The sequence below is a fragment of the Bos indicus genome, chromosome 8 (assembly GCF_029378745.1).
Source record: "Bos indicus isolate NIAB-ARS_2022 breed Sahiwal x Tharparkar chromosome 8, NIAB-ARS_B.indTharparkar_mat_pri_1.0, whole genome shotgun sequence".
NCBI lineage: Eukaryota > Metazoa > Chordata > Mammalia > Artiodactyla > Bovidae > Bos > Bos indicus.
The window spans coordinates 40,916,313-40,943,948 of record NC_091767.1 but is presented as its reverse complement, the minus strand read 5'-3'; the positions used below and the strand labels follow the sequence as shown (position 1 = coordinate 40,943,948).

Here is a 27,636-nt window from a genome sequence, read left to right as displayed (position 1 = left end):
GAAGTCATGAACTAAAAGCAGTCCCCCACCACACACACACACACACACACACACACACACACACACACACACACACACACACAAAATCACTGAAAAACTAAAGAAATTCTAAGTTTCATTTTATTATAAAACCAGATTTTTGTTTTTCTTGTCACCCCTTTTGGTAATAATTTTATATTAATTCCAAAGTCTATTGTATCCTATCAGATATTCTATAACTTTAAAGATTAACATTCAACAAGTTAATGACATAAATTAATTACATCTAGTACTACTTCAATGCAAATGCAAACAAAAGAAAAAATAGTAGTCTATCAATAAAATACTGCTAAACAAATTATGTGAAACAGAATTTGAAACATGGGCAGGGACTTCTACCTTCTTTAAAGGAAGAAACTGTATTGAGGTTTATTAAGTTATGTATGATAAGCATTTTTTCATAAAGTATTTAAAGACAAAAATAGATGCTGGTCTACTATAAAATACCAAAGACCATCAGAGAAATAAAAACAACACGATTTTACATAATCATCTAATCCAAACTTTCCAAGTATATTCTGGCTATACTAATATTGCCTGTAACTTCTGAAAGTTAAAAATAAAATTAAAAAAATAAAAACAACATTCATTTTTTTACATTCACAGCAACATTTAGCCCTTCTATCTATTCCAAACTGGGAGCATTGTTTAAAATAAGCTGTCAACTGCATTATTTTATTCTTTTTTAAAGAGCCAACAGCACCTGTCCTTCAACTGTTGTTTTTTATTTCTTCTTCTCATTATGTACCATAGGAAGCAGAATAAAGGAAATTAGCTAATTCTCTAAACGTACCAAGAAACAATAAACAGAGGAATGCACAACAATTATTCCAAAAACAAAGACAAAGAATTCAATAACAAGACAGCTGAAGCAGGCCGAGAGGTGCAAAGGCAGCATTTGAGCAACAAACCAAGGCTGAGGCAGGATGGGTTGGCTGAGAAAGTTCAGAGCTGAAAAAGCCTGTAAGGAAAGCCAAGCAGAGTAGAAAGAAGCAAAAGAGGGAAATGGGACAGAAAGGATAGGAAAGAGACACAAGAATGCAGAAAGAGAAGAACTGAAAGAAATTTTGCAGAAACATGAGGGTTAATTTTATAGCTGAGAAAAAAAGGAAAAAACACAAAGATGAAAAATTTTACATTCAATAATTGTATTTTCCTTGACTCACTCTTACTTCTTCTTAAGTCAAGCAACAACACAGAAAAAAAAAAAAAAGGTTCTTAAAAGATGCAGTGATCATCAGTTACAACTATAATGCAAAAAAAAAAGTTTTTAACTTGAAGATTCAACTTAATTTTACAGTTTAGAACTTTGAAAACTTTTCAATTCTCATTTAGGATTAGAAAAACTTAATTCTAAAACTAAGAACCTATTAATAATATAAGAAAACCTTTCTCAAGTAATGAAAATTGGTTTTTTTCAACAAGAACAAAACATTAGAATATACACACTACACACACAGAGACACACAGTAGTCAATAAAGTCATTAAAGTCAGATTCTACTTATGAGTATACCATTCACAGGGCCTGTGTCAGGCAAATGCATTTATTTTAAAGCAATTATTTAATAGTTGGTTAATTACCAGTATGTATTACATAACTCTAGAAGAATCTGCTCTGAAAGAATCAAAGTTACCTGGGCTTCCCTGGTGGCTCAGACAGTAAAGAATCTGCCTGCAGTGCAGGAGACCAGGGTTCGATCCCTGGGGTCAGGAAGATCACCTGGAGAAGGGAATGGCTACCCACTCCAGTATTCTTGTCTGGAGAATTCCACGGAGAGAGGAGCCTGGTAGGCTACAGACCATAGGGTCGAAAAGAGTCTGACACAACTGAGAGACTAATACTTTAATTTTTCACTTTTCACAGGCAGTGTTAACTAAAAAGCAATGGAGTAAAATAAAGAATAAAAAATTGTTAAATGAGAATGGATATCTTATAGTAGAAGTGTTGTTGAAAAAGAGCTTTCTGGTGTCCATTGAGGTCTTGTCTTTCAAGTTATGAAGCTACAACAAATCATGAAGTGTGGCTTCATTGTAAGAACCAGAAGTATGCAGCTATAGAGAATCACATATTTATCTATGGAATTTGGCCTGTCTTTTGCACATTCAAGTTTGCTTGGATTTGCAACGCCCTGTCACACTTCATTTCTACATACCAACCCCTCTCCCCTAAAAATCAAAGATCCTCAACAAAAGTTGAATAAAACTGAATTCTGAATTTTTAAAAATTTCATAAGCATTTGTCAAGAATTATAGGCTTTTTAATAAATCACATAACTAGGGTTGGTAGCCAACAACTTAGAGGTTAGAATTCTTTTTAGTAATCATCTTATTAATTAAAAAGAGAAAAAAAATCATTATGAGAGCCCCAAATATACGGCCCTTCTTGCTTCTACCAGCTCCTATCTACTGACAGAATACGTCCCAAAATATGTTTTTTCAAAAGTTTTCTGTAATTTATTTAGCCAAGGTCAAAAGAATATTGATGGACAAAGGAGAGTTTTAAATATCAAGATTTATTAAAGGATTGTGATACAACATCTGATTGGAAGAGTGCTTATCAGTTAAAAACTTGTTTTAAAACCTCAAAAAACACTTTTACTTTTTAACTACTAATAATCACTTTTATCACTTAGAAACTTGAAAAAATATTGAATTAATGGGCAAAAAGAAACTGGATCAATTGATTTCTGAAATGCATAACAGGATACTGAAAAAAGCATCTTGAAGTACATTCTATAAATCTGAGGGCCAATTTCAGTTGTACCACATTATAAATGCCAAAAATCTCAAAGATACATATTTCACAATTTTTGTGAAAGAAAATACATAGGAAATCTTTAGAAAAAATAAAAAGGAACCATCTTTGTAAAGAGAAAAATGTTACTTTCTCACAGGGCACTAACAAACTGACTTTGTGGAGTCTACACTTAATTTGGAAGATAATATTTAATTCCAACTCAAAATCTGAGACAAGAAATATGAAAGTTCACAATTCAAAATCTTAAACGATACTTGTTTGGAAACTAATCTTTATTCTTTTCATGATTTTTTTTCCATTCATCCCTCTATTTCCAGGGGGTGGGGAGATGGCACAACATGGCAAAGCAGAGTAAAGGACTGGCAGTGTGAGCACTAAGCCTGACTCAGCTGTGCTGGATCCCTTTTCATAGGTAAAAAGTGAGGCCAACAATAATGGAATCGGTGGGAAGTGAGGAGGAATGGCTGAAGTAGGATTAACCACAACTTACTAATTAAAGCAGAGAGATGGATACATAGGAATTCATTTCATTATTTCATCATATTTTCTATTTTTGTGTATTTTAACATTTTTCCTTAATGAAAAGTTAGGTAGGGGAGAATATGAGGGCAGACTTGCTTTCCAAAATCTTTCATATAGCTTACATATTTTTTCATAAACATGGTGATGGTACAAACAAGCGGTGATACTACATTTATTTATATTTTTAATGGCAAAAATAGTAAGTACTCAAGTTCAATAAACTTTGAACTACCAGCTGCTAAAATGTGGGAATATATGACTTACTTCAGACACAAATGCCTGGGTATATCTTCTAGTATAACCATTTAACCAACCTTCAAGAAGGAAACCAGGATTAGAAATAAATATTACATACAAAGTCATATAAATTCAGAGAAATGTAGTTTATATGATTAAAACTCCACAGCAGTTTCCACTTCCTTAACTTAAATACATTAAAAACTATACTTTTATATTATATATTTTGTACCATCTTTAAGTATTCCAATACAGTACAATACCCTCAAATACTGTCAAACCATATGTACATTTCATAATGGATGACAGGCACATAGTGTTGAATATCTGACACTGAATTTGAAATGGAAAATACAATTTTGACATTAGTACACTGAAAAATTTTATTCAAAAAATATCAGTATGACAACCTATTTGTCAAAATAACAGAACTCAGGACAATTTCCCCCCATTAATAACTTTTATTTGTCTAAATAATGTCATTTATCTCTTTTTGCATATACAAAATTTTACAAATAAATTCAATTCATAAACCTATGAGAAGTCACAATTAGCATGACTGGATAATGACAGATATCTAGCCTATACAAACAAGGACTTTTCAGTTTCATATCTAAGACACTGACCATAGAAACCATCGTATACAAAGATTCTTGGTTCTGTTTAAATTAGCCATATAAGTAAACTGAGACCACAATCAACAAATAAGCAGTTTGGCTAGAGTAATTTCTATTTTCTATTGTGATTTTTACCTTTAATACTTCATGCATCAATTCTTTTCCATTTTTTAAAAATATATATTTTAGTGACAGTTACAGGTGTTTCAGAAGAACCTAACTTGTAAGCAGGTAGGGTGAACTTAAAGAAATGAAAATCTCCTCTCTCCTCCAAAAAAAAATAAAAAATTTTAAAAGAGATTTTTAATCTTCCCAATCTCTTATAGAAACCAGTTTTTAGTCAACAGTTTTAGTCAATACAACTTCAAAAGAATATATAAATGAAAAGGTTGTATATTCAGAGAAAAGCATATAAAATGGATAAAAGGCAGCAAAGAGAAAGGAAGAAAGAAAAGTACTATGTAAGGACAGGTGTAAACAGATAGGGCTCTGTATTGACAGAAGAAAATAAAGCTCTGTAGCTCTTCCTTTACAGAAGGAAGGCTACTATCAATCAAGGCATCAATATAAACACATAAAGCCACATTTGAAGAAATAAACACTACTTACCTCTGTAACACTTTGTCACCTTCTCTTCAAGTTTTTCCTAATTTCCCTATTTAAAATTTCCTTCACTCTCATCACCTACCCTCTCTGTTGCTAAGTCACTTCAGTCATGTCTGACTCTATGCGACCCCAGAGACGGTAGCCCACCAGGCTGTCCCTGGGATTCTCCAGGCAAGAACACTGGAGTGGGTTGCCATTTCCTTCTCCAATGCATGAAAGTGAAAAGTGAAAGTGAAGTCGCTCAGTCGTGTCCAGCTCTTCGTGACCCCATGGACTGCAGCCTACCAGGCTCCTTCGTCCATGGGATTTTCCAGGCAAGAGTACTGGAGTGGGGGTGCCATTGCCTTCTCCCTACCCTCTCTACTCTCCTTTATTTTTCCCTATAGCATTTATAACCATTTATTATAATATTCATTTATTTTCTCTCTCTCATTGCCAATTGTTCAACTGTAAACTCTTTGACAGCACAGACCTGATCAATTTTGTTCACTGTTGTATCCTCCACAGCATTCCTTTGCTTGGCCTATAAAGTAGGTGCCAATATTTACTCAATAAATAATTGAAGATATAAACAATAAAAATGAACTTGTACACCTAAAGTGATTGCAGAAATTGAAGGGAACCCCTTAAGTCTGAAGAGAGGTCAAGATGACTTCATAACTTGTAGCAAATTTACCAAACAAATTCTCAGGAGATGATACAGAATGAACATATATTGGTTAAAAAAAGAGCTGGATGGATTCATGGATGATAGTTTCATAAAAATGAAAACATTCTTCAGGGTAAAGTCTCCATAGTAGACATCAAAGCCTATTGTAACATCTCATAGTGCAACTGTAGTGGAACATCACAAGTGCAACCACACATCTGACTACTGTAATAATCCACTCTGACACCAAGTGCATTAGTAAACCTTGGAACTCAAGCCCTAATTTTGCACTTTGTGGACATCTCAGCAGAACAGTGAAGATAGGCAGCAAAAGGAGAAACTAAAGAGTTTGAGGGTATTCAAAGTAGCTGCCCCCCAAAAAAACTGTCCCCCAGGTCTCTCCCACAGTAAGCAGCATGAGGAATTTCCACAGTCTGCAACAATGAGAAAATGGGAAGAAGGTACTGGATTCTACAAGGCACTCTTCAAATTCTGAAACTAAGAACTATTCTTGTTAGACACAGGAAATTCCAGGCAAGTCTGAAATTTTATGCACACAGACACATACACAAACACACACACACATCAAGGCATATATAGATACCGAGTTAGGTAACAAAATGTCACTTGAAAACATAACAGGAAAAGAGACCTTGATTAGGTCAGCTCAAATCTACTCCCTGATGATGCTAATTTGAACAAATAACAAAACTTATGAAATCATTTCATTCTACAAAATCAGTTTAAAAAAGCAGGAACTTTAAAAAATCCATCTGGAATACTATAACTGCATTGCTCAAATGGTTACTATAAAATCAGGGCCAGAAAAAATCAGTTCAGTTCCGTTGCTCAGTAGTGTCCAACTCTTAGCAACTCTGTGGACTGCAGCACACCAGGCCTCCCTGTCCATCACCAACTGCCAGAGTCTACCCAAACCCATGTCCAGTGAGTCGGTGATGCCATCCAACCATCTCATCCTCTTGTCCCCTTCTCCTCCCATCTTCAATCTTTCCCAGCATCAGGGTCTTTTCCACTGCATCAGTTCTACACATCATGTGGCCAAAATATAGGAGTTTCAACTTCAACATCAGTCCTTCCAATGAACACCCAGGACTGATCTCCTTTAGGATGGACTGGTTGGATCTCCTTACAGTTCAAGGGACTCTCAAGAGTCTTCTCCAACACTACAGTTCAAAAGCATCAATTCTTTGGCGCTCAGCTTTCTTTATAGTCCAACTCTTACATCCATACATGACTACTGGAAAAACCACAGCTTTGACTAGATGGACCTCTGTGGGCAAAGTAACGTCTCTGCTTTATAATGTGCTGTCTAGGTTGGTCATAACTTTTCTTCCAAGGAGCAAGCGTCTTTTAATTTCATGGCTGCAGTCACCATCTGCAGTGATTTTGGAGCCCCAAAAAATAAAGTCTGTCACTGTTTCCCCTTCTATTTCCCATGAAGTGACAGGACCATATGCCATGATCTTAGTTTTCTGAATGTTGAGCTTTAAGCCAGCTTTTTCACTCTCCTCTTTCACTTTCATCAAGAGGCTCTTTAGTTCTTCTTCGTTTTCTGCCATAAGGGTGGTGTCATCTATGTATCTGAGATTATTGATAATTCTCCCAGCAATCTTGATTCCAGCTTGTGCTTCTTCCAGCCCAGCGTTTCTCATGATGTACTCTGCATGTAAGTTAAATAAGCAAGGTGACAATATACAGCCTTGACATACTCTCAAGAGGCCAGTCAGGTAGTCTGGTATTCCCATCTCTTGAAGAAATTTCCAGTTTGTTGGGACCACACAGTCAAAGGTTTTTGCATAGTCAATAAAGCAGATGTTTTTCTGGAATTCTCTTGCTTTTTCTATGATCCAATGGATGTTGGCAACTTGATATCTGGTTCCTCTACCTTTTCTAAATCCAACTTGAACATGTGGAAGTTCCCAGTTCACATATTGTTGAAGCCTGGCTCGGGGAATTTTAGGAATTACTTTACTAGCATGTGAGATGAGTGCAATTGTGTGGTAGTTTGAGCATTTTTTGGCATTGACTCTCTTTGGGATTGGAATGAAAACGGACCTTTTCCAGTCCTGTGGCCACTGCTGAGTTTTCCAAATTTGCTGGCATATTGAGTGCAGCACTTTCACAGCATCATCTTTCAGGATGTGAAATAGCTCAACTGGAATTCTATCACCTCCACTTGCTTTGTTCGTAGCGATGCTGTCTAAGGCCCACTTGACTTCACATTCCAGGATGTCTGGCTCTAGGTGAGTGATCACACTATCGTGATTATCTGGGTCATGAAGATCTTTTTTGTACAGTTCCTCTGTGTATTCTTGCCACCTCTCCTTAATGTTTTCTGCTTCTGTTAGGTCCATACCATTTCTGTCCTTTATTGAGCCCATCTTTGCATGAAATGTTCCCTTGGTATCTCTTTCTTCAAGAGATCTCTAATCTTTCCCATTCTGTTGTTCTCCTCTGTTTCTTTGCACTGATCACTGAAGAAGGCTTTCTTATCTCTCCTTGCTATCTATTCTTTGGAACTCTGCCTTCAAATGGGTATATCTTTCCTTTTCTCCTTTGCTTTCGCTTCCCTTTTCACAGCTATTAGTAAGGCCTCCTCAGACAGCCATTTTGCTTTTTTGCATTTTTTTTTCTTGGGGATGGTCTCGATCCCTGCCTCCTGTACAATGTCAGGAACCTCCATCCACAGTTCTTCAGGCACTCTGTCTATCAGATCTAATTCCCTGAATGTTTTTTATCACTTCTACTGCAAGGGATTTTATTTGGGTCATACCTGAATGGTCTAGTGGTTTTCCCTACTTTCTTCAATTTAAGTCTGAGTTTGGCAAGAAGGAGTTCATGATCTGAGCCACAGTTAGCTCCCGGTCTTATTTTTGCCGACTGTATAAAGCTTCTCCATCTTTGGCTGCAAAGAATATAATCAATCTGATTTCGGTATTGACCATCTGGTGATGTCCATCTGGTGATGTGTAGAGTCTTCTCTCGTGTTGTTGGAAGAGAGTATTTATTATGACCAGTGTGTTTTCTTGGCAAACTCTATTAGCCTTTGACACCAACAAAAAAACTCTGGGCTATATGAGAACATCCAAAGTATCTCCTATTTAGATGATTCTATTAATTCATATTTAGAAACAGTTTTAATTTAAAAAATTAGCCAGATTATAAATTCATAAGCTATTAAGACCACACACCATGTTTCAGATTCCTCCTCTTTATATCCAACAAATCCAGCAGTCTAATATTTAGTAACTGGTAACTCTGTATTGATGGAGAAGGCAATGGCACCCCACTCCAGTGTTCTTGCCTGGAGAATCCCAGGGACAGGGGAGCCTGGTGGGCTGCCGTCTATGGGGTCGCACAGAGTCAGACACAACTGAAGCGACTTAGCAGCAGCAGCAGCAACTCTGTATTGAAACCTCAATTTAGACTTCCAAGTAATTAACATTTCTTAATCTGAATAATTTGTATTTTCTGTTCCATTTTATGGGCCAGTTGGTATATGCTGGCAAATCAGGACTATAAAGTCTAAAAGTAAATGATTAAGACACCCCCCACGCTCACTCAAAAACAAAACCCCTTTTCTTCAGTTAACACAAAGTCGATTTAATGCACTGCATCCTGATTCTTAATTCTCATTAAATTAAAAAAATAAAACCATAAAGATTAAGAATGAGTAACTTCTAGGCAAAAATGCAAGAGCTAACTAATATTTCATCATACCTTTGTTTATCATAGCTCCTTTTTTATTGAAGGAGAAAAGAAATCCAAGGGGAACAGTTTTACAAGAAACGTTTGTCCATAGGGATTTACCTTGTTAAGAGCAAATGACAAATGGTTTTCCCCCATAGGAAACCTACTCCTGTTTTATATAAATGCATCCTTTAAGATTTGGTGCCACAAATAAAGCTGGTAAGAGCATCAGGGTACTGCTAGAAAGTTCAGGGTTTTTGTCAATTTCTCAGTCTCTCTTAGGTGGATTGTTTCAAATAATCAACAGGGTTAGTGCTCAAATTGTTCATCTTTATCACAAAACCGGATACACCAAAACTAAACCCAAGCCTAACCTCATAGGTTTACTTCCAAATCTAACACACACACACAAACACAGAAAAATAAGACAAAATCTTGGTAATTACTTATTCCTGCCACAGTCTCAAACTATTAATCAGTAAACAATAGATCCTTCCAAAAACTCAGATTAAGAAAATAAGAAGTCATATAACAGCATGACTGCATATACTGCTTTTAGTTGCTATGGAATACACGGCAGTCCCTTCATGTTCTCATTTGTTGGTTCTTTGACTTAAGAGTGCTGCAGCACCTTTAAATCCCAGCTAGGCAAGTCTCAACTTGTATAGCCAATATCAGCTGCCAGTAATTTTACTTTCACTCAAGAGAGTGACCTAGAGGAACAAATATTTCAATTTCTATAATTAGTAGTTCATTAACTTTTTACAACAATCTTTAGAATGATTAGAATCACCCTTACCTCTTCAAATAAGTAAAGAGGTATATGCCAAGTCTGAAGATAATGTACACTAATACAATTATGACATACATCACTAACACCCAGAAAGGGGAAGTACAAACGATAGAGATTACAAATCTGCTATTTTTCTTTAAAAAAAAAATAAATAAATAAAACAAGCAAATATGATACTTCCCCTTAGAATACAGCCTATTTAAGAGCCTGGAAAACATTTTAAATTGCATTTCTATGTCATTTTTAAATAAAACAATTAAATAATGACCTGTATACCAAAAATTATAGTTGACAATGATAAAAACTGGGCTTCTCTGGTGGCTCAGTGGTGAAGAATCTGCCTGCAATGCAGGTTTGATCTCTGGGTATAGAAGATCCCCTGGAGAAGGGAATGGCAACCCATCCCAGTGTTCTTGCCTGGAAATTCCATGGACAGAAGAGCCTGGCAGGCTCGAGTCCATGGGGTCGCAAAAGATACAACTTAGCAACTAAATGACAATAACATGATAAATTAAGATATATATTCAAAATTTTAATACAGAATTATAAAACTTTACTTTTTCTAAGAAAAATATGGAGCTCAGACTTGTAGACAAAATAAGCAAGTACTGTGAATATTTAAGGCAGCACATTTGAGTTGCCAGCCTTTAATGAAAGTTAAGTATACAGCGTAAGAAGTATACAGCATGAGAACACTGGTCAAGGAGTGAGGAGTCTGGAGCTCAAGAGCCCCAGCTCTGATTTGTTATACTTCCAAGTCACTTAGCCTCCATTTTCTTTCAAATAAATAGGGAATGGAGGGTTGAACGAGATAACCTCCAGTCTGTTCCAACTTAAAAATTTTGTTTCTAAAATAAAACATCCTAATTACGTCTCTCCTGGAATCTATTTGTACCACCTGGAAGCATGTGTAAATCTAGCAACAGATCTTTTCACCTCTTTAATCTCTACTCTAGCATCCTGGCTACCCCTTTTGTTTAGCTGTGCTGACCAGACATAGTGAAGAGGCAGAAGAATATAGAGTAGTTAGGCAGAAACAGGGAGAAAGGCTGAAGCTGGGTCCCTGAGAAAGGAAAACATTCTTTCTAGGCGATCTGAAGCTCCAGCTTCAGACTCAAAAGCTTAGCTGTTATGCAGACAGGTTCAGGTTCTAAAACAGAAGTCAATTATTTGACATAGCTTTCCTTCTCATGGTGTTCTCCCAAATCAGAACATTGTTTGCTACTGGGGAGTTACTCCAATAGAGCGTAAGTAGAGCAACATGATTTTCTCACGTTAGGAACTGCTTAGTTTCTAAATTACATTAAAATATAAAGATAGTTGGTTCTCTTCCCTTATCAACATACAAAATGACATTAATCATTATTTGTTACACATATTATTCTGCTCATTACAGCATAATTTTCAACATGAATAATGGATTTGGCAAGGGGGAATAGACTCCAGCATTGGAAATAAGCTTCTTTTATACCGCCTGACTTCAGTCACGGGCTTCCCTAGTGGCTCACTGGTAAAGAATTCACCTGCAAAAAGCAGGAGATGCAAGTTCGATCCCTCAGTTGTGAAGACCCCCTGGAGAAGGAAATAGCAACCCACTCCAGAATTCTTGCCTGAGAAATCCCATGGAGAGGGGCCTGGTGGGCTACAGTCCATGTGGTCACAAAGAGTCGGACACGACTTAGCGACTCAACAACAAAACTTCAGTGAAATAATAAAACTAAGGGACTCTCCTCATTTTCTGAAGACAATAAAAAAACACTAAATTGCTTTGAATGATGTCATAAGTTTTCAGTACAGTAACTCTTACCAATGGATGTCTCTTCCTTTATGTTCTATTATATCCAAGTAACTGAATGCTGCTGCTGCTGCTGCTAAGTCGCTTCAGTCGTGTCTGACTCTATGCGACCCCAGAGACGGCAGCTCCCACCAGGCTCCCCCGTCCCTGGGATTCTCCAGGCAAGGACACTGGAGTGGGTTGCCATTTCCTTCTCCAATGCATGAAAGTGAAAAGTGAAAGTGAAGTCGCTCAGTCGTGTCAGACTCTTAGCGATCCCATGGACTGCAGCCTACCAGGCTCCTCTGTCCATGGGGTTTTCCAGGCAAGAGTACTGGAGTGGGGTGCCATTGCCTTCTCCAAGCAACTGAATAGCTAACTCTAAAGGGAATATTCCAGAAGATAAATGGTCTCTTCCCTGTCACCTTACAAAATGGCTCTTAACAGTTCATCCAAATCTACCCCAAAACAAGTTAAAAGAATGATGTACAAAACAGTAATCCCTTTTCACCTCTAGCAGGTGTATATAAAGACAGTTGTTTTCCTGTGCCCTGTGAACAAGGGCTGCAGCTGTGCACTTACTCCCTTTAGTAATGACAGGTAGATTCCAAGTAGAAGAGGCTGCAATTAATAAACAAAGGACTTGACCAACAAATGAGAAGAAACTTCCTAATGTACAAATGCTTTGCTGAGAAGAAACAACACGAAGATCAATCACTCTTAAATATTTTGTCTTAAATTAATGAAAGCATGGTTTCCATGGTTTCAAGGCTACACTGAATCTGTTCTTAACATTTGACTCAAACTTCTTCAGAGCAATGTTAAACAAAGTGTGATTCAAGTTCATTTCAATCAACAAATTATTTCATATTATACAGCTTTAAAAACAACGGAACGTAGTAACAGTTAGGTCTGAGAGACAGACCCATAAGGGTTCACTATACTATTCTATATGCTCCACTATTAGTTTTTAAAATTTCAAAATAAGGAAGTTTTAAGAATATATACATTTATGGTACACAGTTTTTCACTATACACTGGCTTCCCAAACGTTAACTACTTTGGATATCATATACACTAATCAGATACTCTAATGGAATATATTAATTTTTTATACTAACATTTAACTTTGTAACAATAAAAGAATTACAAGAAAACTCTGATGTAATTTCTCAGTTTAATTCTTTTTCTATATACAACATTAATAGTAAAGTCCCATACAATAATAGTCAAAGGTCTCAGACATTATTGTAAATATTTCAGACAAAAAAACAAATGTGGTGCCCATAAGAAACTTAAGTATAATTTGTTTCTCAGCTTCCTCTATTTGTTAAAATCATAGTAAGGCCAAGAAGTGATTATTCATCTAACAAATTATTACACCATTCGTATTTTGATTTATCCATCTCACCTTATTTTTAACCTTTATTTCAAGGTTTCATCTAACTGCATTTTCAATGTCTCCTCCAATCCTTTGTTTTAAATCCCTCCTGATGTCTAAATATCATCTCGATAATTTCTGTCTTCTAAAATTTCAGATCTTAAAAAATATGTCCACCTAGCCAAGAATATCTAATTTTGTATCAAATACCTAATTTTTCACTTTTCTTTTAAAACATTCCTTAAAACCCAATAGAAAGCCAAGCCATTTCAGGATTCCTAAATTAACCAAAACAGTACTGGCACTAAATACACATTGATATAAATCCTTAATTTCTCATTCAAAAATAAAGCTAAAGAACAAAGATATAAAACTACAAGCTTATAGACTAACATATCAAAGTGTTCTTATGTCTCTGCTACAATATTTTAGAATAAAATATTATAAATAATGGTATTAATGATAGCAGTAATATTACTAAATATGCTTAATCTGGCCAAGTGAATTTCCTATGTGGCCCCTAACATCACCCTTCTTTTTCTCTATACTGTACGAGTTGTTATTCCTGTCTAATTTTTCCAAGTATATGATTGGAAATTACCAAACTACCCTCATCTTATCCCATTCCTTCAGATTAAGGTGTTGTTCTAGGCATGCCTGCTGCTGCTGCTAAGTCACTTCAGTCGTGTCTGACTGTGCAACCCCATAGATGGCAGCCCACCAAGCTCCTCCGTCCCTGGGATTCTCTAGGCAAGAAGACTGGAGTGGGTTGCTAGGCATGCCTAGTCATCAATTATCATTCTTTCTAAGATTTATAAACCAAAACTTATGCTGGAGCTTCCGAAGCTCATGGACAATGCATCACACAAGGCTGTGGTAGGATTTGGGAAATTCCAGACAGCCATGTAAATTAACAAAAACACAATATCACAGGTTCATATTATCCAAAAAAGATGTCTTCACTTTAAAGTTTATCAAGGACAGCATGAAGGAAGGTTGAGTGACATGTCAGGATCAATATAATGACCTCCTCCCACAAATGTCTCTGATCATCTCCATTCCACAGTCACTGGCATTTCTATCAAGACCAGTAAGTACTCAAGTAAATCTAATCCAATCAAAAAATATTAAAATACATCACCTCCCAACTTCAAAGATAAAATCCCACCTGACTTCCAAACCATCTACCTCTCAAACCTTTGCTGAAATATAAATCCACATCTATTATACAGTTCTACTCATTAAACATTATTTAAAAGGTTGTAAATTTCAAACGAGGCAGATTTCTGAAAATAAAAGATCAAATGTTGATCCAGCAACACATTATCTTAACCTACTATAATCAGAGTTACAATTTTTGCCTTTAACAATTCAATTCAATTTCAGCATTCATGGCCTTTGTTAAGTTAAGGTAGCCTTTAAATATCACTGTATAATGTGAGGCACTATTAAAAATTGTTCCCCAATTCACAGAAAGGTCATTCAAAGAACTTAAGCCACAAAGTCCCCTAATTTTCTCTGCTTCAAGAAAATAACACTAATATTGTTCCAAGATACGCAAAATACAAAAATCAGTGGGCAAAAAGTGTTGACCAAAGTTCTGAAGTACCAATTAAAATGATTTTCCAAAGGTCTACACACAAACATATACACATACACAAAACACTACATATAAGCTAAAATCCAGTTTTCTTAATGAAAGTACACCCTAGAAATATGACTTGTTAAACAAAATATCATGTTTTAAAATGTCCTTTAAAAGCATATAATGTGATCATGTTACATGATCAAAACAAATAATCTCACTTTATCTGGTGTCTGTGTATTAATATTTCATGTTGGGTTTTCATCACAGCACGTCAAATATGCATATTGTATATTTAAAATGTAAAAGTGATTTTAAGATCACTAATATACTATCTTTTCATGTGTTTTTTTAATGACTCTTATGCTGACACTTCATTAAAACTCATCTCCAAGATTGTTATCAGATATAATCAGATGTCAATCAGTGAAAGCCTGATGTGACAGACTACAGTCTTTGGTTCTTTTAAAATGTAAGCCTCAGCAGGAATAAAGGAATAATCTAGATTTTATTGCAAAAAATATATATCCACAAAACAATCTATCAAAGAAAAATGTAGAGAGGTGAATTTAAGGAATCATTTCTGTTATCTAGCACAGAAACTACATTTCTCACTATTTACTCCTACCTTTCTAAATCTGTGCAGGGCTAAATCACAATACAGACTCTTTTTAAAAGAGAAAGATATTACTGCGTACCAATATACAAAGGGTGTTGTATATACAACATACATATACAGATACAGTCAAGTTTTTAGGAGAAAAGGAATCAGACAAATATGAAATAATAAAATGCCTATCGTCCAAAAGTGTACATACCCTGATTAATACTACAACACAGGAAAGGAAACAGATCTGTAAGAAACACTGTGTCACCTAAGTCATTTGTTCCGCACCCCACCCCACATGCCCTACAATCCCCACTCTAATCTTTATTTCCACCAAAACTTGACAGTCCAGAAAACCAACTGGATAGAGTATGCAAAGCACTAATATTCAATCATGGAAACAGGATATAATTTCTACATGTATCTCTTTCTTCCTGCCCCGCTCCAGCAGCCTCCCTCACCACCCCCACAACTAAAGCATTGAAGAAACAAATTTAACTGAGAAGCAAAGGGTTTCTAATTGCATGTTAACATAAACTATGCTGACTGAGACTGAGAGGGCCAGATGCATTTTTAAGGATGATAGTTTTATACTGAATGTTTGAAGCCATCAAGCATTCAGATCTGTAATTCAGAAACTTGAATACATTTCTATTAATCAATAAAAAATAGCATTCAAATATTAAAAGTAATGATTAAAATCTGTTAATCTTTCATATACCCCTTATTAAACTAGTAAGAGAGGTAAGGTGAGATAGAACAGAACGTCAGACTTATATTAATGAACTCATGAAAAAGCCTCTAAAATCTTGTAAGTGCACTTGCCAAATAAAGTACTGAGTGAAGTAAGTCAGACAAAGACAAATATCATATTTGGTATCTAAAAAATAGTATAAATGAATTTATTTACAAAGCAGAAACAGAGTCACTGATGTAGAAAACAAATCTTATGGTTTCCAAGTGGGAAAGGGGAAGGAAGGGATTAAACTGGGAGATTGGGGCTGACATATACACACTACTATATATAAAACAGATAACTAGTAAGAACCTACCCTATGGCACAGGGAACTCTACTCAATACCCTGTAATGACCTCTACGGAAAAAGAATCTAAAAAAGAGTGGATATATATGTGTGTATAACTGATTCATCTTGCTATACACTTGAAACTAACACAACATTTTAAGTCAAGTATATTCCAATAAAGATTTTTTTAAGTTATGAAATGCATACTTCTTGACCAAACGACATAATTTCTCTGCCAAAAAACCTGAATTTAAAAAATGCATATCCAAGTATAAACAATATTCAGAAAGCAAAAAGCAACAATGATTGCCAATGCATCCCACAGCATGGCCCCAAAAGCAGTCAAGAAGCCCAAGAACTCACTCAGTCTCCTTGACAGGATTTTAGCTCTTCTCAAAAGTAGCCGAATAGTATGAAGGGAAGAAAAAAAGTCAAGGCTTTAGTAACTGGGGAAGAAATATTGAAAAATGAGACCAACAGAAACTAAATTAATTTTTACTACTTCTAATGAGAGTGAACAAAGCTCACAGAGAGAACTTATCTTCCATGCCCTCACTTTCCCTGTCAATTTGCCTATCCACAGAGTTGGGAAATCATGTCCTGTTTTAACTACCTCATTGGTGAGCAACAGGCAGGAGCCCCAACTGTCAGACACTTGTCTGGCACAGAGACATAAAGGAGCTGGCGCGGCAGGAGCTCAAGCTGCAAGACTCAGCTTATTCCTATGTGGGTGAGGAAATCAGGGCACCTGGCCACAGCTTCCCTCAGGGCCCACTGAAATAGTGGAAGCTTCTGAGGCTGTGCCATAGACATGGACATTATGCTAGACCCAGGCTCTGGGTTTTCTTTTGTTGTTCTTATCAGAAGAAACAACACGCAAGCAAAATGCCATCAGTAAAGGCAACACTGATTCCAGGCTCCATGTTATTGGCATGTTTCCCTTTTCCCCACGCCAATCTCACCAGGGAATCATAGACGATTAGTGCTGGAAAGGGCTTTAGAGATCACACAGCCCTACTGTTTCAGTTTACAAATGGAGAAACTGAGACCTAGGGGGGTTAAGTGACTAGCCTAAGGTTTTTCACTTAGTGGCAGACTGCATATCAGCACAGAAGCTTTTTTCCCTCCTCTTTACTGTTCTTTGGCTGGTGCTTGAAGACCTTTATTTCTCAGCCTAGTTCCCCTATCTTCTCCTTGCATATCACCTGTCAGTGTATTTGTCTCCTCTCCAACCAATGTATTTTCATTTTCAGGTAAGCTGCCTCACTCTTAGCTCCTATTATCCCTTGACCATTTTTGCCTAAACAGGAAGACCTCTCTTAATCTCAACCAAGTACTGTGAAGTCAAGGCAAGCAATACTGACTGGGTATTACAGCTTCTGGCCGACTTCCCTGGTGGCTCAGCAGTAAAGAATCCACTTGCAATGTAGGAGATACAGGTTCGATCTCTGGGTCGGAAAGATCCCTTGGAGAAGGAAATAGCAACCCACTCCAGTATTCTTGCCTGGGAAATTCCATGGACACAGGAGCCTGGCAGGCGACAGTCCATGAGGTCACAAAAGAGTCAGACAAGATTTAATGACTAAACAACAACAAATTACAGCTTCTAATGAAAGCAGAGAAAAAAGAATCCAGGAGTTAAAAGTCAGCAATGGGCAGGCACATGTGACTATGCAAACAAGGTATTCTGGGACTAGAGCAAGAGTCAACCAGAAGTGCTTAGCCAGAGGCCAGTACATAGCCGGGACTAGGAAGAGAAACTTGTGGAGCATAATTACGCTCAGGCTACCTCATTAGTGGAACAAGGATATGAATTTGTTCAAGAGGACAAAGTTTACAAAGATAACAGATGAATGAAACTGGTAAGAATGATATATAATCTTACCATCTAAGTCACATTTCCAACCTTTTTCCAAAAGCTCCCTTGAAAATGTATGTTAGATTCACTGGCGAAAGGAAGCAGAGATGGCTGAGCCGAGAGTCTGCCTACTTTATAAGTCGGGACTAATTATCTATAAAAATAATGTAAAGGAGTCATATAATTAATTAAACACTGAACAGAAGCGGAAGGATGGGAGTAGGTAAGATGAGGGTGATGGGCAAAAAGCCTGTACAGTATACAATGCTTCAGCAAAAATGATGACACACAGTATCAGGTAAATTTTCAACTGTAATGGATAAATTATATTTCCACTTTGAGAAAGATTGGGGCTATTTAGATCACTCTAAAATGAGAAAAACATTTCATTCTTAGTCAAAGTGCTTAGAAAAATAGAAACATAGCAAGCTTACTGAACAGTAACTTTAGATATAGCAGTCAACTAAAATGATTCTTTCAACATCTTTAATGCCCTAACAAAGGAAACCAAAGGTGTTATTTTTCCTCTATAATTTCATATTACATGTTTTACAAAATAACATTCTTGAGGTTACTTTATACCCCAAGATTTGGGTTGGCAAACTCTTCTAAAATTACTTATTGCTACAGGTATATAAATGGTGACCTCACACACTTTTCTACTGTTGTTACAATAACAATTCTAAGCAGTGCATTATAATTGGGAATAACCCCTTGGTGAACTCATCTTTATACAACTATTGTCATCATTATATATTAATGACTGCATTTTATATAAGTAGGGCTCAAAATGTTTTCAAATGAATTCATGTGTAATAGATGTGAAAAGGAAAATATAAATTGGACAATGGGAAGTGTAAGAGTTTATGAAGTGTTACACCATTAATTCTCAGTCTGAGATCCCTAGACCAGAAAAGGTATCCAACATAAAAAGAATCCATTATAATAAGGCTGTAGATAACTAAAACAGAACTTTGGGCTAGCACCCTATTGTGTGTGCTCAATCACTCACTCGGGTCTGACTCTTTGCAACCCCATGGACTTTAGCCCACAGGCTCCTCTGTCCATGGGATTTTACAGGCAAGAATACTGGGGTGGGTTGCCATTTCCTCATTCAAGGGGTATCCCCAACCCAGGGATCAAACCTGGGTCTCCAGCATCTCCTGCACTGGCAGGATGATTCATTACCACTGCACCAGCTGGGAAGCCCCAGCATCCTATTAATTCAGTGTAAAAACAAGTCTGGTCATTAAATGGTGATCCAAGCCTACAGTTGATAGCTTCGGTCTCTTTGATTTATTTTTAAAAGGAGGGAAAGGGAATAATCATTTAATATGTAGGTCAGTGAGCAAAATCTTTCACAACTTATGACCCAATAGCATATTCAAAGAAATTTTAGACTGGGTATTTTCTCAGTATTCCATAAGAGCCAACATGTATTGAACATGTGTGTGCATGGGTGCCTGCATGTTCAGTTCCCAAATCGTGTCCAACTCTTTGCAACCCCATGGACTGTAGCCCAACAGGATTCTCTGTCCATGAGATTTCTCAGGCAAGAATACTGGAGTGGGTTGCCACTTCCTCCTTCAGAGGATCCTCCTGACCCAGGGATCGAACCCACATCTCCTATGTCTCCTACACTGGCAGACAGATTCTTTACCACTGAGCCCCTGGGCATATATTCTGTGTCAAGTACTGAACAAAGCACATTACATAAATTAGCTCCTTTACTCTTCACAAAACTCTGTAAGGCAGGCTAAGACATCCATTTTTGAGATGAGAAAACTGAGGCCAAACGAAGGGAAATAACCTGTCCAAGGTTCCACAGCTGATAAAATCATCTGAAATCTGCATCCAAAGCCTTGTGTTTTTAACCAATATATTTACCCTTAATCTATTTTAAAAACAAAACACACACCTATTTGATACTCTAAATACATTCCAACTTTTTAACTGATTTTTCATGAAATATGTCTTATAGTTTGATATGAAATATAAAACATCAAATATAAAGGTTTTGAAACAATGTCATAATACTTTAAATTCTTAGCAGCAAAAGTTGGTTATGCCAATTTAATAATTTATTCATTAACCAATTCTGTTAATGAATTAGTAGGACCATATTTTTGAGGAGAAATGCCTAATCTATTTTAACAAGACTAATACTTTAAAAATTGTTATTCTCTATTGATGTTTTGGAGTCTCGGCGGCGTTTCAACACATGAAATACTATGTCTTATAAAGGCACTTCTAAAAAAAAATCACATTTTGCTGATTGTACTTAAATGTGGAACTACAGTACACATAAATCCATCATCTGGAGAAAAGCTGACTTGATATAACTGTGCCTTTCTAAGCTTACTTGAGGAAAACACTGACTACTACCGCTTCAGTATTTACCTTACACGCACATGCACTACGGAAGAAGTAAAGTCAATGATGCAAGAACCCCAAAGACTGAATTCAAGTGTTCTTCTAAAAAACCTTGCTGAACAAATACTCAGAAACATAAAGTAATATATGGTCACTTCCAGTTTAGAAGTATAAGGCACAGAGTAAAGCAGAGAATCTAAAACTTTTCAGATAATAAAGCCAAGTTAAATATTCAAACCAGACTCTTCTAACAGCATGAAGTAGGGACCAAATTCTCCAGACAGTTTCTATTATTATTGCTGTTGAGTTAATTAGCCTGATAACTATTATTACAATTTATACTTTTGAAATGGCTTTTTTTAGATTATACCATAAAAAGCATACCACTAATTATGCCATATATAAATGTTATAAGGATATACAATATATTGATAGTGCAACAAGAACCAATTTACAGAGTACAAAGCCACACGGCCAAAATAGTATGATTCTCAAGTTAGCTAATTTTTTTTAGATACAAATTAAAATACCTTAATAAAAACATAAATGTATGTGCGTATAGGACAAATGCTGACATTCAGATGATACCAAAGATATCAATCTTGATATTGTTTTATACTGTGCTAATATATATTAGTTCAGAGAGACAGGCTTTGATATAAAACTGCCAATTAAGACAGTATATTAAATTTAAACTCCAAAGAAATAAGGCTATTATATGCTTGAATGCATATGTAATTAAATTTTTTCTTTAAATAAAAGTTCTAATCAGATCACATTCTTTGTGATAATAATCTCTTGTTGCAAACAGCATAGCACCCTCTGGTGCATCTGTTGTAAGATGTATAAAATTTCCACCAAAAAAGGATAGAATTCAAGTAAATATGAACCTTAAAAATCAATAGATTGATACTCTTATTTATTTCAGTACATATTTTTAAACATTAATGCTTAAGAACAATTTTCACTTAAAAAGAGCACTAAAATCTTTATAGTAATAATCAAAGTAAGTCAGGAAAATGTTTTCACTTGATAATATTTAAAGTAACCAACAAAACAACACCAGTTCTCAACACTTAATATTTAAATTAAAATAATGATGCTAAAAAAACATTCAAGTATGGGACAGCAAAAGTTAACTTGTTACCTAATTTCATGTTCCCTAATTTCACTTTATTCAAATCTGCCTTTTTGCTTCAGATAAACTGACTGTGTAAAGTGCTCCTGAGTACTTTTTCTGGATTCAAATGGAATTTATCACTGTTTAAAGAATTTGAAGTGTTTTCTGAAAGGACCTGCAGCTTACACAGCTCAAAAACAGAATGATATTCAAAAAAAAAGGTTATGTTAATTAAATTAGGAATCTCAATTTGAATAGTTCAAAACCTTTACTTTAAAAAGAAAAACAACTCTTCCTAGGAAAATAATTAACTCCAAAAGTATATTTTACTAAGAACAAAAGCAAAGGATGCCACCTGCTTTAGACAGCTCATCTGTGAACCACTGGAAGTCCCAACACAATGCACTAGAAACGAAAGTGACACCTGTTTAAAACAGCCATCTGTCCCTAACAAAGCTAGATTTAGTTAAATCCATTTAATCTTAGATTTCCAAAATATGGGAACACTATGCACCTGTGAACAGAGAGGAATTTAAAATCTGTTTTCCAACAGCCACTGGGACTCTATACCAAAGAGTTAAAGACAAATATTTCCATTAGGGAAACTAAGTTGTTTATTTTTAAAAGTAACTAGATACAGAGGATTTTTAGCCTAATGCTCAGCATAAAAACAAAGCAAGCAAGCAAAAAAAACCAAAACAAAAAACAAAAAAAACCTAGCAGATTTTTCATAATGTAAAAGTTTATGTCTTTGAAGACTTTGTAATTTGAAAAGTTTCTTTGTTTGGTATTCTTATTTCTTGTAACATACTCACTAGAGACACACAAAAAAACACAAAGTAACATTCTTACTTCATGGTTCAGAAAAGTTTTTTTAAAACTCTTCCTACATATTGATACTCTATCTTCTCTTTTAAATACACACACATATATACACATACTTACTAAAAACTCTGAGATGTAAAATCAAACTCCACCCACTGATTTCTTCAGTTGACAGTGTATAGAGTACATAAAAATCAACCTTCTGAAGAACAATGAAACATGTTATCAAATTGTAACATGTATTGTTTAAATAAAAGATTAAATCTTTGATTCAAAATTCATGTTTTAATTCCTAATTTTTAATAGCAATACCTTTTTACCATTAAATGCTTCTATAAAAAATATTGCTTAGGGTTAACATATATTAAATTCATAAACTGTAAGTTTTTTGCATATCCTAAACTTATTAACTATAAACCTTTTGAGTACAAGAGTATTTGAATACTGGAGGAATAATATACTACTTTTTTAATTAGCATAATCATCCCATATAATGAAAACATTGTGGAATGATGCATTTGAGAAGTGCATTTTAGTTTACTGTTATACATTTAAATGCACTACAGAAATATGCCTATACCATTTAATGCAATAGGCACAATAACATAAAAAGGCTGAGACAGACATTATGACATACAATGAATCACAAATATTCAGCTATTCAAAATAAGTTACAAGTAACTCCTATTTAATAATTTTAGTTTTAAAGTTTGGACACTTCAGGTGTTTTTTTAGTCTAATACAAACACAAATATCAACACATAATATAGTCTCTCCTAGGAAAAATATCACAGAAAAAAAAAAATTTAAGTGTTACCAAGTATTTATCGGTATGTTAAATTTAAAAATTTATCCTTTGTTAGTATTTCTATTATTTACTTGATCCATATGAATAATGTTGACACACCTGCGTCCAAGGCATCTCTACAGCAACTTTTCTATCACATATGTGCTTTTAGTAACAGATAAGTAATAGAATTCAAATTAACTTCTGCTCTCAAAACACCTTGTGAATGAAAATCTAACTTAGAGAAAACCTGAGAAAAAAAAAAAAAAAAACCTGAGATAGTTGTAATGAGTGAAATGCCTCAAAAAAGTTCTTGGACACTGCCCATAAAAACATTAAACTATAAAATTATAGCATATAATCTACTCGACTGAAAATGTATTATGTAAATGGCATAAAGTCTGAAACTGTCTAAAGACAGAAAAACTCCTATTAACTTCAACGTTTATAAGGACCCAGGAACTTCACCAGCCAAAAGTGTTCAGGCATTTGACACTCACCTGAACAGAAAAAAAATACAGGTTAGTATTAGAGATTTGCATGAAACCTAGGTTGGGGAGGGGGCGACAAATATAAAGAAATTTTAGTGCTCTGAGAAAGTCTTCGTTCAGAACCAACATCATCTTCATTTAAAATACCAACCACAAGGAATTTAATTTTAAAAAGGAAAAGTTTTTAAACTCTAACTCTTATTTTACAAAGTATTAGCCTTAAATTGCATTACAATTACCCAACTTGCTCACTGACAATCTCAAGAATAATTAATACTGTCACATTATCCACGGTCTGTTCTGTCAGGTAAATCAATATATGGTTTGCTGTTAGAAAAAAAAGACTAAGTAAGTATTTAAAAATTTCAATTTGGAAACTTCAATATGTGCAAATAAAATAGTACATTACATTTGCTTGAGCACACACTATCAAACTCTTTACTCATGATCTATTAATTAAACGTTGCGCTGAAAAATGAACAAATTTACAGGATCTCTAAAACTGGGCTACCTGTATCTAAGAGCCTATAACTTGAGGACTGACAAATATTCAAATGTACAGAGAAAAATAGAATTTTGAAGGAAAGACCTAAAAAGAAAAGTTCTCTCTCTTCAGCAGGCTTAAGTCACTGTCCAAAGAAAACCAAAAACTAATATTAAAAAGACTGTTAAGTACACACATGCCTAGATCTTAACAGCCACAAAGAAAGTGAAATATACACACGTTTCAAGTTGAGTAGCTTCATACATTCTTTATGAACAACTTGACTTCAATTTCAACTCTCAAAGGAAAACGAACAGAGAAGATGAAGAAAGAAAAAAAAAACTCTTCAGAAGTACCATAAGTGTCACAAATAACACTGTAAACAGTTCTCACAAAGCTTCCTTCTGTCCTTTCCCTGTTTGTAACACACAAAGTCTCACAACCACAATGAAAATTGTTAACACTCCACTGTGGGGAAGGAGGTTCATCAAAGTGAAATGGAACCTCACTAGTACCCCTCCCATCTCCACATGAAGGATAAAGCACTGTCAATAACTACTAACCAAGTACCACAGATGCCCTGCATCCGGTTTAAATCTCACACTCACACACAAACACACCAAGAGAGACATAGAGAGGAGAGAGACTTAAAAAAAAAAAAAAAAGATCTTCTTCCCAGTGCAGCAAAGAACCCAGCCAAGAAGCCCCTGGTTCCAGTGTGTGTGCAAGGGGTGTGGGGGTAAAAGAAAGGGGGGAGGGAAGAGTGCTGAAAGGATATTAAGACTGTTTGCAGCACAAAGAAAACACAGTTTTAAAAGAAAAAAGAAAACCATGCAGCTGATGATGATGGTAAAAGAGCAGCTCATTTAGCACAAGGCAAAGAGGGGCAAAAATGAAGGGTATAGGCGGTGAGAAAAGTTCACCGTTGTATAAGGATAAAAACAACAAAACCCGTAACAAGGCCCCACAAGTGAACAACAACAACAAAACACCACCTCTTGGGTCCCCCCTTGCACACTGTTGTCTATTTCGGTTTTAAAAGAAGCAGGGACCATGCAGCTTTGAAAAACAAGAAAATTAAAGAAAGAAAAGGGAAAAAAAATCCTCTCTTCACCTGGCCCTCCTCCTCAGCCCCAGACCTAGGGGAGAGCTCCACCGTCCGCAGCGCAGAACTGTGGCTCCCTCTCCCACTCCGCTCGCAGCCCCCCGAGCTCCCGCTCCATCCCTGAAGCGCGGCCGCGGAGGGACAGGGCCGGCGGGCGGGCGGCGCGGCGCCCACACCCCCGACCCAGCCGCGGCGCGCACGGTCCATTGTAAACAAGCCCGGGGGACGAGCCCCTCGGCAGCGGCGCCGCAGCTGCAGCCCCGGTGTCAGAAGTGAGACCCCCGCACAGCCACACTCGGCTCGCACACACACGGACACACACACGCACGGACACAAGCGTTCACACGCATCCACACGCTCCCACACACATGTAGAGACCGAAGAATATTCACCTTGGCTGTGGATTATTGTGGTGTTGTTGGTGGGTGATGGAGATGGTGGTGGTGGGGAGGAGGAAGAGGAGGAGGAGGAGGAGGAGGAGGAGGAGAGGAGTAGTTGTTGTTGATGGGTAACAGTCGCCAGGACTACGGTGACTATGGCGCTTGATTCACAAGGCAACGGTTGCTATAACTCACAAAAGAGAGAGAGAGGGAGAAGAGAGAGGGAGCGAGAGGGAGAGGGAGACACTCGCACGGGGAGGGGTGGGGGAGGGAAGAGAGGAGGAGGCGGGCCGGCTAGCAGCCGGAAGGGGCGGGCTCAGTTCCGTGACGGACAACCCCCGAACCGAGTTACCGGGAGGAGCGAGAGCAGGTTTCCGAGAAAGGATTCCAAAGAGATGCGCTAGGTTTGGCAGGGGCTGAGGTTACCCCCAGATTCCCCTCGGAGGTACACTACTACACGCCCTAGCGAGGCTGGAGGACAAATTTAGGGCCGTAGCGCGAGGGATACTTTCTGTGAAACGAGAGCTACCAGTCGCAGCAGCCTGCATTGTGCCAAGAAGCCTCAGAGCGGGAGACGGTAACGGCTAACCCAGGAGAGGGGCTGTTGAGGACGATTCCAGACACCTTGTGAGACAACCAGCTACAGCTGGGGAAGAATCCACTTTGAAGAGAGACCTCGCCCCCCATATAAACATCATTTCCGGGGCGGAGCGGGCGTAGGCTCCCGGATGTGCCGCCGCTCGCTCGCTCTCTTTTTTACCCTCACTTTTTCGTTAGCTACCCCTCCCGCTTCTGAGGCGCTGGCTGTATTCCCGGTAGCGGTCGCCTGCTGACTTCTAGCGTGCCGGGGCGGTGGGGAACGCTCTGGATTGGAGGGTCCACGCCGCCCTCGCGCATTCCGGCCCACTCCCGCCTCCCGGGGCCACGACTCGGAGGAGCGCGGGCGGCGGGGCGTGAGCGAACTGCCTCCGCCGCCATTTTAGAGCGGGCGAACGCGGGGCGCGCGTGGGCTGCGCGCCGGCCTCCCGCCTTCCAGCCGCGGCGTGGCGCGCACCGGGAAGGTCCAAGCTCTTCCGGCCCTCGGGCGAAGAGGCGAGGTTTTGACTCCCTCCCTACCTACAGGGCGGGGAGTAAGCGCCACTAAGGAACAAGAAATCGGTCTCTCCCGGAACGCGAAAACGCATGGCGGGCCCCCTCCGGGAAAGGCGTTGGGAGGTGGGGTGACCTAGTCTGTTCCTAGAGCCCCGTTATCTTCAGCCCTCTTAAGTGCTCGTCCCTTTTTGAAGCTGACCAAAGCAGGATTTGAGCTCAACCCCGTGTCCTACTACTAGCCTCGTCCCGGTCGCCGGTTCCCTAACAACCTGCTGTACTAAGGGTCTTGCTCCTTCCGGGTGTTTTGAGATAGACGAATGGCTTCCCTTGGTGATGGATATTGTTAGCACACAACTGTCTCGAACCCCCATTGGTATCGAATTAGCCTCTAACGCCACAGGGTTCAAACATACTCCCCCAATTCCCAGCAGACAAGAATCCTGCAGAAATATGCCCTCAGGCCCTGCCAATACACCAAACCAACACAGGCAGCTAAGCTGCTTATGCAGGACAATAACTTGGATATTCGAGTATTAGGAAGTCAGTTCTCTTGAGGCTTAATTTTTGCACCTGCAGAATGAGGGTTTGGGGCCTGCTAAAATAATAGCTACCGTTTCCGAAGTTTTATTCTGCCCCAGACGTTGTGCTTAGTGTTTTGCATGCATTATCTCATTTAATCCTCACAACACCACCATCAGGTACATAATACTCATTTTGGAGAAGGTACAGTCTTAACTAAAAGTCAGTGGTTTTATTTTACAATTTTGCACCATGGAGTATTAGATAAGAGTATTTTATGAATCAGCTGAACAATAG

At 37.4% G+C, this 27,636-nt stretch overlaps 1 protein-coding gene across 6 annotated transcripts in view; it reads right to left on the bottom strand.

The window, feature by feature from the left end:
* The window catches only part of RFX3 (regulatory factor X3), a 337,765-nt gene extending 311,221 nt beyond the window's left edge, over positions 1-26,544 (bottom strand). For 2 of the 6 annotated variants that reach the window (XM_070794588.1, XM_070794586.1), the window contains exon 1: positions 25,741-26,544. The gene's annotated coding sequence lies outside the window, so the exon portion shown is untranslated. Of the gene's footprint in view, positions 1-1,674; positions 7,834-25,740 lie in introns of those variants that run through there. The other 4 variants (XM_070794591.1, XM_070794584.1, XM_070794587.1 and 1 more) reach the window with 3 other exon arrangements.
* Positions 26,545-27,636: the final 1,092 nt, after the last annotated feature.